Below are 13420 nucleotides of genomic sequence, written 5' to 3'. Positions count from 1 at the left end.
TTTCTCCTTGTTATGTCACCAAAGTGCCCTTTGTCCCATATTCACTCAGAAAATAAAATGAGAAATCGGTACTGTCAAATTCCATAGCTACTTTATGATTGATAGCGATACACTTTTCTGTGTGATGCACACAATGCAGTCATATAATATTGAAAATATTGAGACCCCCATTATTCCTGGACATGAAGCTTGGATTTATGAACTGAGTTCTAATAGTACTAGTCCTTGCAACCAGCTTAGCTCAGAATGAGCTAAAGAAATATGTCTGCACAGGACAGATTTGGTTAATTCTCAAAGTGAATTCTTATAAACAGAGAGGGAAATGAAACTGCATTCACTCCACGGTTTACTTTCTCAGGACGAATGAGAGATTGCAAGGGAGGCACATGTAGAAAGACCTGGGGCACGACGCGGAGCTAGGCTTCACTCAAGCACGGTGGGTTATACTTTCTGTGCAGAGCTAAAGGAAACAGAGAAAAGCCTTTACCCTGCCCCTGTGTAAACATAGTTATTCCTTGCAGCTGCCTGCAGATGAACTCAGGAAGAGTCAGTTCAAAGTCACCGTGAAGCACATGCTTGCTGAACTAGAGCTCAAGGTGGGTTAGGCTTTGAGGATCTTTTAGTTATTTTTTCAGTGACTAGAGGGAACCTAAGTAAACGGGGAGGAGTTGTCAGATGAACCACAAGAGAAGCTCAGCATTATTGTTACAGCTTAAAAAACAACAATGGTCTTGCTTTAAACTGCATGAATTATGAGGATCTAACTCATCTTAGGTCTATGAAATTTTACTAAAAACAAAAATCCTTTCTGCTCTGTAGGGTTTGTTTGTGCAATCCATGGCCCCTTGATTTTATTAATGTAATAAAGTTGAATTCCCATAGAGAATACAAAAATCAACTTAGTGGGTGCATATTTGGAAGCTGAAGTAAGAGATGGGTAAAACCACAAATTAACATCATTTTGAAGACCCGTCCCTCTTGCCCGATGACCAGATTTATACAAACTGGGGAAGGTTGGGGTTGCTGCAGAGAGCATGAGGAAAGTATTCAGGGTGTACTCTGGGGAAGGGGAAGAGGACATTAACAACATATAATGAGTCTACAGGGCCAAGAATGCCTTCTATCTCAGACTGGGGAGCCAGAGGCAAGGTGCTTGGGAAGTTCAAGGCCAGCCTGATCTACAAAGTGAAATCCAGTATCAAAAAGCCAATAATAAATAAATAGGACACAGGGACACTTGAATAAATGTGTGTACAGAATAACAATGATTTAAAAATTTAAAAAAATACCAATGTACTTTAGAAGAAGGATTCAGAACTTGCCCCTTCTTCACCATCCCCAGAATTAGTTATAGTTAGTTCATTTAGGAACTTGTTTTGTAAGTTGATTTTAGCCAAAGAGAAATTTAAATTTGGAACCAAATGTTTAGACAGGGTCTTACTGTGTCACCCTTACTGGCCTGGAACTTGATATACTGACCAAGATGGCCTTGAACTTAGGGAGATCCATCTACCTCTCTCCAGAGTGCTGAGACTAAAAGTGTGTGCCATGGTGCTCAGTGTTATGTGTTAGCTTTATTTCTCACATTAAATAAATTCTGTGCTCTGGCTTGGAAGAGTTAGCTTTCTGGATGACTGTATGGGGCAAAAGTTTCCCCTTGCAGGTTGTGAGAAGTGTGAACGTATGCTTTCTTCACACAGAGATGAGCTCTGAAGCTGGGCATACCAATAATTCTGGCACCCAGGAGACAGAGGCAGGAAGACTGCCAGTCAGGTCAGCCTGGGCTCCACAGTGAGGCTGTGTCTTAGAATAAAACGAAGAATTCTACCTGGCTTGGCTACTAGCAAATATGTCCTAACAACGGGACAGAACATTTTCTATTAAGAGTAGCTTATCATTGTATGGCTAAAGAATGAATGGATGAATGTGGAGGTATTCACATCTTACCATAAAGCCCCTGCTGAAAGTCACCGTCATTCTAACTTGGGATAACTTGACTGCATTAATGTATCAAGAGAAACTCTGATCACTGAGTCTGAAAACCAAATAAACAGACTGGCTTTTCTTGAAGTTCCTTTTACAGTTGCTAGATTCTCAGAAGCCATGAAGACAGAAGGGAAATACTTTAAACGTAAATTCTAAAGGGTATAGTTTTTATTTTTTATTTACACATGTGTGGAGTGCATATGTGTTTATGTGCTTGTATATACATGTCTATGTGTGCACAGAAGCTGGTGATTTCAGTTGGGGGTCTTTTTGGTTTATTCTGTATCCTATTTTTTTAAAAAAATATGTGTGTGTGTATATATATATATATATATATGTACACACACTGTTGCTTTCTTCAGCCACACCAGAAAAGGGCATCAGATTTCATTATAGATGGTTGTGACACCATGTGGTTGCTGGGAATTGAACTCAGGACTTCAGGAAGAACAGTCAGTGCTCTTAATTGCTGAGCCATCTCTTTAGTTCCCCTGTACCCTAAATTTGAAGCAGGGCCTCTTACTGAATCTGGAACTTATTGACTCAGGCAAGCTGGTGAATGAGCACCAGAGGGCTGCCATATCTTCCTCCCCCACCCTCCATGCTGGGGATTCAAACTCAGATCTTCATACATGTATGGTAGGTGCTTTGCTGGTGGAACTCTCTCTCTGAACCCTAGGGATGATTCTTGAACACATATGGCTGAAGGAGAATTTACTTCTGCCTCTGGAGGTTAGTCAAATCTTCTCTGGAAAAAGATTTACTACACGTGATCTTTATCTAGGAGAAAAAGAGCTGGGCTTGCCCATTTCTTGCAGCAGACCCTGGTACACCACACTGTGGCCCGCCAGCTGTTTCCTTGGTGATGGTTGGGGATGACTGCTTAGCATCACGCTACTTATCACCAGCCAAAAGAAAAGTGCAGACTCCGAGTATCCCAGGATGCTGTCCATTGAATGTAGGCCTATTCCGCTCAGCATTGGTACCAGGACAGAGGAAGCCATGAAGCATCAGTGATTCCAGTGTTAGCATAATCTGTGTTTATCTTTACAGCTCAGTAGGGAACAGAGCCAAGCAGCTGACTTCCAGGAGAACTTCTAGAATACTAATGGATGACTTACTTGACTATGTAGCAAAACAGGTAACACTATTCAATATGGGATAATAGGCCACAGCAATAAGAGGGCCACAGAAAAACGCATGCAAGAGTTTCTGTCCTTAACGTTTAGGCTGTGATATGGAGACCAGTAAAGGTGGTATTTCAATATGGTAGTGAGTGTGCGGGTAGGGGGTTCTGATTAAGTAATATTGTGACAATTGGCTGATAATCGGGTTCTGTCCTCAGAAAAAGACTACTGGGCAGTTAGAGGGGCTCACACCAGAATCTGGGGGGTTAAGCTACAAGGCCAGAGCTTAGAGATGCATGACAGGAGAGCACTGTGTATACGAAGACTCTCCTCGTTTGTCCTGATATACACAGGCTAAGTTACCAATACATTGAGCTGATAGTGCATTCATTCATGCCCCTAATCTAGTGGAGTAGCACAGCACAATGTAGCCCATCAGCCGTTTCCTTGGTGATGGTGGGGATGACTGCCTAACATCATGCCACTTATCACCAGCCCCCCTCCCCCCCAATATGGAGATCCTGAATTTTCCAGGATGCTGTCCAGTGAATATTGGTCCTCTTGTACTATTACAAAGTTTGTGTCAAATTCTGAGTCAGGGACAATCTGTACGTCTACTATACAGCATACAATATCAAATCATATTTCTTCCTGAGTGTATATGCTCAAAATGTATGAGAACACAATTGGAACAGGGTCTGTGGTTCCAAGGGCTGTGACTTGGGAAGGACCAGAATTAAGTGCCTGGTGCATTACAGCACAAGGACACAGTCTGGTGTGCTTGGTAAAGGGGAAGAGGAGGAAAACAGATGGTAATTTCAGAGGGCGTGGCTGTTGTCTGTTGTCCACAGAGCTTAATATAAATGTTAATAGCAAGGAATTAGTAGGCTGGGTGCTTCATAAGCTGTTGGGTTTCATGGACAGCAGTTCAGACTTGCATTTCCCCTGGGAGGAGCGGAACAGATGTGGACAACAGCCAACCAGCTAAAGGCATCAGGTATGATCAGGGCTGAGGCCTTCCTGTGCAAACAGAAATGACGCTGGCTGGCTGGTATTTCTCACTGGTTTCCAGTGTAGCCTGCAATGACAGTGGCAGATGTGCCCCTCTAACTCCTGGCTCAGCACCGAGATGAGAACTACATTCTACAGTTTCCAGATGCTGGGTGTTTGGGTGTTTATGTGTACAAACATTCTGAGTTCCAAATGCGAGCAATCTCAACTCCACCCACATCTGTGGATTTCTCCTCTTTTGGTTTGCTTTATAAAATTGTATGAATATCTTAGATGAGTGTAGATAACTTTTCATTTTAAAGAGTAGGCAACAATGTCACGGTGTAACCTCTACACATATTTGAAATAACCATGAAAATAGTTTGCTTCTGAAAACCACTTCTTGCATTCAGAATATAAACAAAAGAGATAGAGTGGAAATGATTTTCACACACCAGGGACAGAAAACCCTTCAGAGTCCTACACATTTATCCTGTGCCTCTCCAGGCTGATATGAAATAGTAGTTTCTGCTTTCTTGATTCAAATTTCTGATTCTGAATCCAGAGCTTTGAGGCATCAATCCTAGAGTTCTGGGGCTAGGGAGATGACTCAGTGGGCATGCTTCACCCCTCACAAGCATGAGGACCTGAGTTTGGTTCCCAAGCACTATATCAAAGCTGGGCATGTATGCTTGTAACCCTAGCATTGGAAGAGCCAAGCTAGGTAGATCATTGGGGACTCAATGGCCAGCAAATCTAGATGGAAGGGTGAGGTCCAGCCTCCCCCACAAACCTGCCTCTAAAACTAAGTATTGGGGACAATAGGGGAAGACACGGAACATCTACCTCTACACGGATTCACACATCCCATAGAGTTCTGACCACATTCCAGCCTCTAGAAGTTCAGTTCTTTCATCAGGAAAACTTGGGGTAAACTCCACACCTCTCCTCAATTAGCCATGCCACCTCGACTTCAGTCCCAGAGTCAATGCTCTGCACTGAAAGAAAACCCTGCATAGCCTGCAAGTAATGCACAAGAGAAATGTTCTAAATGAAAAAAAAAATGCTAGGATGTCTGTTAAGTAGGCTCCATTTTCACAAGTGAACCCATTGGAATGATGTTTGCCCACAATTACAAGGAGACATGAAGAAGTGGTTCAATTCCAATGAAAGCGTACTTTTCTCTCACTTGAGAGAAGATCACAGTTGGCGCTTGGCACTGGTACGCCAGTTTCTCCATCATTGGCAGCTGCTCCAACCCAAGGGTCCACAATGATTGCTGGAGCCCCGGCCATCATAACTGAATGTCCTAAGAGTGGGGAAAGAGGACGAAAGGCCTTTTCAGAAGAGATGCTGGATGGGCTGGGGATGTGGCTCACTTGGTAGAGCCTTAGCATGCACAAGGGCCTGGATTCTAGCCCCACCACCTCATAAATTGGGCGAGGCTAGCACATGTCTCTAATCTTAGCACTCCAGAGGTGCAGGCAGGACAGTCAGAAATTCAAGGTCGTGTTCAGATGCATGACTTCAAGGCCAGCCTTGGGGAAGGAGGAGAGGAGGGAGAGGAGGAAGAAAGGGAGAGACAGAGAGAGAGAGAGAGAGAGAGAGAGAGAGAGAGAGAGAGAGAGAGACAGAGAGAGAGACAGAGAGAGACAGAGAGAGAGAGACAGAGAGAGAGAGACAGAGAAAGAGAGGAGAGAAAGGCACATAGAGAGGCAGGCACACACACACACACACACACACACACACACAGAAGCACACTGAGAGATAGAAAATAGAAAGAGGCAGAGAGAGCAAAAAGGGAAAGAGGTGCAGAGAGAGGGGGATAGGAGGCTGGGAAAGTTAGAACCTTTGGTGATTCTCCCTGATCACCCTCAAGCAGAAAGTAGCATGGTTCAGAAAGCATCTCCAGGCAGAAGTAAACTCACGCCATGTCACCTGTGTGACTATCTGCCTTGTGCCTTTTCCTGAAGAGATGTCAACAAAGAGGGATCCACCCTAGGTAGGGCACTGGCTGTAAACCAAAGAAGGAATCTAGCCTGTGTCAGTGAAACAAAGTGTTGGGTGTGGCTACTGAGAGGAACGCAGGGGACTCTCTAGCAGCTGCATCAATGAGCAGCACCCATTCCCACCCCCAGCATGAGTGAGTGACCGTTAAGAACAACTGCATCACTGGAGCTCACCGTCCAGTTTCTTGGCAGCTCTTCTAAAGAGACACCCACCACAGAGTCTGGTTGTTTACTGCTCAGATGTCATCCCAGGGAGGGGCTTGGTGAAACTTTCGGCTTCCTGAGAGAGTCCAGAGCATCCCTGTAAGTTGCCTTAGCTTCCTGAATCTTTCTGATCTGTTCCCTTCTCTCCTCCAGCTGCCTTGCAAGGTTTGTTTTGAGGCCAGGAGGTGGGACCTCTGACTCTGAAAGGTTTTTTATGGCACTCAAGAGGGCCACTGAGGTAAACTGTGGGGGACATGGGGTTTATTACTAAACACTATGGACAGACAAAGAAGAACATGACAGGTACTTTGAGGGGAGCACATGTCCCACCACTGGAGCAGACAGCAAAGTGGAGGCTCTGAAGAGAAGCATCGGGCCTGCATGGCAGAAGTTGGAGACTTCTTATTCTGACAGTGGAATGTTCCATGATGGAATGCCCGTTTAAAAAGAAAATATGTGGGCTGTAGAGATAGCTCAGTGGTTAAGAGCACTCACTGCTCTTCCAGAGTTCCTGAGTTCAAATCCTAGCAACCACATGGTAGCTCACAACCATATTTAATGAGATCTGATGCTCTCTTCTGGTGTGTCTGAAGATTTCTACAGTGTGCTTATAGATAATAAATAAATCTTAAAAGAAGAGATTTATTTAAAAAATGTTTGACTCAAGGGAGAGTTCTTCTCATTGAGTTAACTGAAAAGATCAGGATGTGAACTTGTCCTTTACGGTGACCTCATTATGCCAAAGCTGGAATGTATAGCTAAGAAATTACAATCTTTGTGGGAACAACTTCAACCTGTCCTTTGTGAACCTTGCTCCAAGATTTGGCAAGGCCAACAGGCATGCTGAAACATTGATTTGGGGACCAGGGATGTAGCTCAGTAGGTAGGTTGGTACCTAGGATGAACAAGGTACCAGGTTTGGTCCTAACTACTATTGTATAAACTGGATACACCTGCAATTCTAGCACCCAAGAGGTGGAGGCAGGAGGATTAAAAGCTCAAGGTCCTCCTTGGTTACAGTGAATTTAAGGCCAGCCCGGATACCACAAGGCTCCAATTGGAAAAAAATAGAAAATAAAAGAAAAAAAAAAAAGGTATGGAAAGGAAAAGAGGGAGGGAGAGAAGAAAAGCTTTGTAATATACACCTTTTGCTGATCTAATAAGTATAATAAAATGTTATATATACATGACATGCTCTGTGCCACACAGATAATATTTGTATAGCCCAGTGTTTTTTAACCTGCAGGCTGTCCACTTTGGGGTGTTGAACAACCCTTTCAGAGGGGTCGCATGTCAAGATATCCTGCACTATCAGATATTAATGCTATGAATCATAGTAATTTTTATTATTTCAAATAATTAATCAATTAACTTTGTTGTTGTTGTTGTGTATATGTCTGTGTATATATTTTTTTGAGGTAGAATTTCTCTGTTGTAGTCTTAGCTGTCTTGCAGCTCCTTCTGTAGACCAGGCTGGCCTCGAACTCTACTTACCTCTGCCTCCCAAGTGTTAAGACTAAAGACATAGGGGGTTGGGGATTTAGCTCAGTGGTAGAGCGCTTGCCTAGGAAGCACAAGGCCCTGGGTTCGGTCCCCAGCTCCGAAAAAAAAAAAAAAAAAAAAAAAGAAGACTAAAGGCATGTGCTACCATGCCCGACCTAAATTATGATTCATAGCAGTAGCAGAATCTCAGTTATGAAGTAACAACAAAAATAATTTGATGGTTGGAGGTCCCTATAACATAAAGGAAGTCTACTAAGGGGTCACAGCATTAAGAACGTTGAGAACCACTGGTATAGCCATTTTCCCATGCCAGACTCACTTGTCCTGAATAAAGACAAGAACCAGGCTGAGAATTTTCCAAAGGTAGTAAATTTAGTGTTTGTTCTTTGTATTTATTTTTTTCATATAAACCCAATTCTCTTAGAGTTTAGACAATTGAAGCCAATTGAAGCAGATGGAGGAGGGGGGTCAGCAGCTCCTGGCTAGCTTCTGTTGGAAGCCAGCATGGGCCACATGGACTTCTGGGTCTAAAAGAAAAATTAAAAATGGGACCTGGATCGCTTCTCGGCCTTTTGGCTAAGATCAAGTGTAAAAATGGGAGCTCAGACGTGAGAAGCACTTGCTATTCTCCTAGAGGATTGACTGTATTCAGTCCTCAGACAAGCAGGCACCCACAAATACAGATATAAAAGATACCAAATGAAGAGATTCAGGAGCTTCTGATGTCATGTGATGAAAACATTCATAAGGGCTGGAGAGATGGCTCAGCAGTTAAGAGCACTGACTGCTCTTCCAGAAGCCCTGAGTTCAATTCCCAGCAACCACATGGTGGCTCACAACCATCTGTAATAGAATCTGATGCCCTCTTCTGGTGTGTGTTTGAAGAGAGCAACAGTGTACTCTTAAAAACAAAAATAATAAATAAATCGTTAAGAAAAAGAAAACATTCATAAAATACCCCTTTAAAGAGTTAAAAGGAGTCCCTTTTAAAAGGCTCTCGTTCTCTCATTGCCATTGTCTTGCAACACAGCTCGGTCCTGGGGATTAGTTTGCCGGGGAGAATGATGGGAATCACTCTTCACTCTGGCCTATCGTATCTGTAACTCTCAGTTTCAAAAACGACTGTATTCCCCCCCCCCCCCCGGCCTTCATGTCTTGCTAAATTTATTCTTAGGTACTTTATAGTGTGGCGGGTATGGATAAATAGGATTGTATTGTACATTATAATGTTTATTCCTGACATAAAGGAAGGCTATTGACTTGTCCATATTTATACTATAGCCAACTGGGCCAACTAAAACTTTTATTACTTATGATAAATTTTTCAGTTGGCTTCTTGAATTTTATCTCTATATGATCATACATAAATAATAGAAACACTATGCCTTTCATATTGGCCTTTCCTTTATCAACAGTGGTTGTGGACATCCTGGTCAGCCTCTGGGCACGTGACTAGGTTTGCCTGAGAGGGGTGATATCTATCCATTGTGATGCCGTTTGCTAGTTTCTACTTTTGATTTTGTTTTATTTTTCTATTGCTGAAGGTCTGCCTTTATCATTTCATTCAGACACCTCTTCTGCCTCCAAAATGTTTTAAACTCTGTTCTGCGGTGAGCAAGACAAGTAGGCCACAGGACCTCGGACCCTTATGTGGACTTTGCAGCAACAGCCTCTGTACAGAAACATTAATGGGAATGACGAGAACATTTACAGTTACAGGTGGAGAGAGGCCTGAAGCTTTTAGAAAGCACTAGCAGCCTGCTCCAGAATGCCCTTCCCTAAAGATGCAAAGAAATCCCTGACAAGATACACTAAGTTATACTTCTGCAGGAATTCTAAGTTTCTGGACATTCCATGTCCCAAATTCTATTACAAGACTTGTACAGGAACAGTACAATATTGTAATGGCACCAAATACTGCTTAAGAACTGTAGAAAACAACCTCACATAATTGCAATTTTTGAAACTATAAAAGGCAATTTGGCCCCTGTCCAGCATCCCGAGGCCAGATGATCTTGGCCCAGATGGGCTAGGATAGCAGTCGTGTAACGTAATACGAAAACCTATTGTGCAACGGACATTAAAGAAAATCCCTTAGAAGGTCCGTGCAGTTGCGAGTTAAAAAAACTCTAGCTTACCTCAGGAGCACTTTTAAGTCATTTTATGTCAACTGCCACAGCACTAATCTCTGCATCACGATGTTTTGACAAGGGCTGTATTTGAACTCCACATTTTATGATGATAAGCAGGACGATATTCCAAGCACACTGTTTGGAATACACATAAATCTCAAGAGGAGGAGCCCCTGCGCCTGCGCGTCATGGTGGGTTGCGTGTGAGGTCATCCCGCGCAGGCAGGGTCGGTTGGTTTGAACCCGACCCAGATGTAAGCAGAGCTGGGCGCGCGGACAGCGGACACGGGTCCTGTGAGAGCCAAAGGTTGCAGTGAATGTGTACTTGACATCAGTCACCAGTCAGTTACCAGTGATAACCAAAGTTGATATCCTAAGGCTTGGATCATTGAATCTCTGCAGTTGAATCTGACAAGAACGGTTATGTTCAGGGGCTCCATACTGTCAGTTCATGGACATGTTTTTCCCCAGCTCCATTGCCTTGAAGAAAGTGAAATTCCAGGCTATCTTAGTTAGGTTCTTATTGCTGTGAACAGACACCATGACCGACATGAGTTTTATAAAGGATAACACTTAATTGGGGCTGGTTTACAGGTTCAGAGGTTCTGTCCATTATTCTCAAGGTGGAGCGTGGCAGCACCACAGATCCAGGTAGGCATGGTACACGAGGGGCTGAGTTCTACGAAAGCCAGTAACAGACTGAGCATCCCCAGGCAGCTAGGAGGAAGGTCTCCAAGCCCACCCCCACAGTGACACACTTCCTCCAACAAGGCCATACTTTCTAATAGTGCCACTCCCTGGGCCAAGCATATGCAAACCATCACTTAGGCTAAACTAGAAAATGAATATATCCAGAATTTGAAAATACTACAAGCAGGCTTCAAGAGGATGGGTGTTGACAAAATAATTCCTGGATAAATTAATAAAAGGAAAATTTCAGGACAATTTTGAATTTGTTCGATGGTTCAAAAATTTTTTTGACTTAAATTATGATGGAAAAGAGTTTGATCCTGTAGCTGCCAGACAAGGTAAAGAAAAATGGCGACTCCTGTTGCTCCAGCTTTGAGTAAACCGAAGAAATCTCTCGGCTCTGGTAGTGCAGCCCCACAGAGACCCATGGCAACACAGAGGACTACAGCAGCTCCTAAGGCTGGCCTGGGGATGTTGTGAAGGAATCCTGGCGTGGGCAATGGAGATGGTGAAGCAGCTGAATGGAAGCAGCAGGTCCAAGTGTTGATGCTTACTGTTGAAGACTTGGAGAAGGAGAGAGGCTTCTACTTCGGAAAGCTAAGGAACAGTGAACTGATTTGCCAGGAGAGTGAGGGGGAAAATGACCCTGGACTGCAGAGGACTGTAGATATTCTTTATGCCACAGATGAAGGCTTTGTGATACCCAGTGAAGGGGGCCCACAGGAGGAACAAGAAGAGTATTAACCAGCCTGGATCAGCAGAGCAACATCCAAAGTCTTCACTCTAAATCATGTGGTTAACGGTTACATCCTCCCTTTTAGTAAGTAATCTTAGAGGATTCACTGGTTTCTTTTCATAAGCAAAAAGTACCTCTTCTTCAAAGTGCACTTTGCAGAAGTCTCACCTTTTCTGATGAGTTTGAGTTAGGTGTTTTGCCTTTTTTAAAAAGATGTATGTATTTATTTTATTTACGAGTACACTGTAGCTGTCTTCAGACACACTAGAAGAGGGCATCAGATCCCATTACAGATGGTTGTGAGCCACCAAGTGGTTGCTGGGAACTGAACTCAGGACCTCTGGAAGAGCAGTCAGTGCTCCTAACCACTGAGCCATCTCTCCAGCCCAGCTTTTGCCTTATAGCAGCGGAGTATCGACATCTAGTTGGTTTACCAGGGGAACAAGAGGCCAACCATGGGGCTCTTCATGTGGATGCCATCACACTGACTGATGGAGAAAGGAGGGGGTTTATAGTGCATGAGGTGACAACCTCAGAAGTGTAAAGACTGAATTGAATTCTGAGCTAATGTGAAATTCTGGCAGAGAACGTTTAAATAAATAAATAAATAAATGAATAAATAAATAAAAATCCAAAGAGGGACGAGTCACAGAGCTTATTTTAAACACATTTGCAGTATGTCGGGCATGAAGAAACTGGTCAAGGCCAGGTTGAGCATTCCTGGGGTTCAAAATGTCTTTTAAAAACAGGATGATTTTTATTCTATTTGTAGGCTATGTGTGTTTGTGAGTGTGTATGTGGGTACATATGCCTGCTGCAGAGGCCGGAAGAGGGTGTTGGATCCTGTGGAGCTGGAGTTAGGTGTGAACCACTGGCCCTGCAGGCTGGGAACCCCACTTGGGTCCCCTCGAAGAGAAGCAAGCGCTCTTGATCACTGAGCTGTCTCTTAAGCTCCCAACTAATGAGACAGGGTCTCAAGCAGACCAAGCCTTCCTAGGACCACAGTGTAGCCGAAGCTGATGCCGAACTTCTGAGCCTCCACCCTCCTGAGGCCAATGACACGGGCAAGCGCCACTAGATCTAGTTTTTATGGGGCTCTCGGGCTTCTACCCATGGAGTTATGTTAAGTAAACACTGTATCAACTGCTTATATCTCCAGTGCCTGCCTGCATCCCTTCCTTCCTCCCTCCCTCCCTCCCTCTGTCCTTCCTTCCTTCCTTCCTTCCTTCCTTCCTTCCTTCCTTCCTTCCTTCCTTCCTTCCATGGAGTCTTTAGGAAGCTCATTCTATTTCCCAGGCTGGCCTTGAACTACTGAACTCAATCCTTCTGCTCCAGCCTCCTGAATAGCTGGGACCTTAGTCACCTTCCACTACAGCAGGCTTCATTTACTTCTAATTTAGTTATTTGCTACTTCAATAAACCACATGGTAGGTACATTTACGTTCACCATTAAAAAGTCCACTGGTATTGCAGACAACCCTGCCATTGGAGAAATCTTTCATATACCTGATGTGTTCTATTAGGTTTTCATCCAACAAACAGTCCTGTTGTGTGCAAACACAGGGCTGGATGATGGTGGGGTGACCAGAGGTATACATTCACAAGCAGTAAGACCTAGAAGCAAGAGTTCAGGTCAGGGGCAGAGGACTGGGTTCAAATTGCTGCTCCTTTAGCCCAAGCTTGTCCCCTTGGAACAAACTCTTTCACTCTGGGCCTCAGTCCTTTCATGTGGAAGCCATGCGCAGTGCTAAACTCCTTCAGAGACTCTTACTGACAGCCAGTGAGCTCTCAGGCACAAAGCTCTAATCCAGTGTCTGGCACATGGTGGGCTTTCAGGATCTAAGTTGTTCTCAGCAAAGATGTATCAATGCCAGAAACTGCCTGTTTGATTTATAAGTACCATCTCTGTCATCCTCAAATAAATAAATAAATAAATAAATAAATAAATAAATAAATAAATAAAAAATTAAAAAAAAATCTCAAAAAACTCAAAAGAATATTGAGATACTTTTACTCCCTCCCTCATTCTCAGACTAGCTAGGGC

General features: G+C 43.6%; 1 protein-coding gene and 1 pseudogene across 1 annotated transcript in view; one reads left to right on the top strand and one right to left on the bottom strand.

Annotated features, from left to right (window-relative positions):
- Window positions 1–13420, bottom strand: part of Mthfd1l (methylenetetrahydrofolate dehydrogenase (NADP+ dependent) 1-like) — a 188890-nt gene that overhangs the window by 75317 nt on the left and 100153 nt on the right. The gene's annotated exons all lie outside the window — the stretch shown is intronic.
- Window positions 5376–11628, top strand: Mapre1-ps1 (microtubule-associated protein, RP/EB family, member 1, pseudogene 1; annotated as a pseudogene).

This window comes from Rattus norvegicus, chromosome 1 (assembly GCF_036323735.1).
Source record: "Rattus norvegicus strain BN/NHsdMcwi chromosome 1, GRCr8, whole genome shotgun sequence".
Lineage (NCBI taxonomy): Eukaryota > Metazoa > Chordata > Mammalia > Rodentia > Muridae > Rattus > Rattus norvegicus.
Note: the sequence above shows the minus strand (reverse complement) of the source record. Positions and strands in the feature narration are given on the sequence as shown.